The sequence below is a fragment of the Octopus bimaculoides genome, chromosome 3, assembly GCF_001194135.2.
Source record: "Octopus bimaculoides isolate UCB-OBI-ISO-001 chromosome 3, ASM119413v2, whole genome shotgun sequence".
Classification (NCBI taxonomy): domain Eukaryota; kingdom Metazoa; phylum Mollusca; class Cephalopoda; order Octopoda; family Octopodidae; genus Octopus; species Octopus bimaculoides.
This window is the reverse complement of record NC_068983.1, coordinates 89,298,369-89,299,341: the sequence shown is the minus strand read 5'-3', so window position 1 is coordinate 89,299,341 and position 973 is coordinate 89,298,369. Positions and strand designations below refer to the sequence as shown.

At 46.0% G+C, this 973-nt stretch overlaps 1 protein-coding gene across 1 annotated transcript in view; it reads left to right on the top strand.

Moving 5' to 3' along the window:
• Window positions 1-973, top strand: part of LOC106873931 (chondroitin sulfate proteoglycan 4) — a 187,797-nt gene that overhangs the window by 117,459 nt on the left and 69,365 nt on the right. The window lies entirely within an intron of this gene.

Genomic DNA, 973 nt, shown 5'->3' with positions numbered 1-973 from the left:
GTCCTCCAGCTGGTTATTGACACTTTCTGTGCCCTGTCGGTATTTGCAAAGGGAAGTCATCCTTCCCATCGTCGATCTGATGTGATACGCACGGACTCGAGTTTCTGGGTAAGTACCCAGAAACTCGAGTCCATGGAGGAGATGTTCTCCTGGGGCTAAAATCAACAGTAACATTCACCCTTAGGGTCTAGCCGCATTTAAGTGGCAAATATACTTCACGTTGTCGTGCAGTTATTGTTTATACCTCGTTCAGAGATTTAACATTGCTTATATATATATATATATATATAGGGAGAATTCGCAAAAAACAACAGACAAAGACAGGTGGTATAGAAAACAAATAGATGTATTAGTATAATGCTCTGGAATTAAGAAAGTCTTTAACGTTTTGTGCCTACGCTCTTCTACAGAAAGGAACACGGAAAGAAACAGGGAAAGAAAAAAATGTGTGTAGTGGTCAGCGACCTATCATGGCAAATGCCGGACAGAAGGGTCCCACAGGAGAGTTAAGAAGAAGAGAAGATAACAAAGTAGTAGTGATCCCAAAACGAAGGTGCGTGTGTGTGTGAAAGAATGCTGGTGATCTTAACGTATGCATGTGTATATGCAGGTGTGAAGGTGTGAAAATGTGGGGATGGGAATTGGTCAGTGCTGGTGTGTGCGTTGTAGTGTGTTGTGATATGTTATGTGGTATGGTGTAGCTTAGTGTGGTGTGATGGTGTTGGGAGGTGGGGAAAGCATGGGTGGGGTGTGGATTAGGGTGGGGTATGTGGGAGAGGGTGTAAGGGATGGGAAGGTGGTGTAGGAGTGTAGTGGTGGGGTGGGCTTATGAGGGAAGGTAGATGTTGAAGGGGGAAGGGGAAGGTGGGTGTGAAAGAAGAGAGTAAGAGAAAGAGAGTAGGGGTGAAGAGAAGTAGGAGTCGGGGGAAGAGAGGAGAGGTGGGTGGGAGGAAGTAGGTGGGGGAGGGGAGGT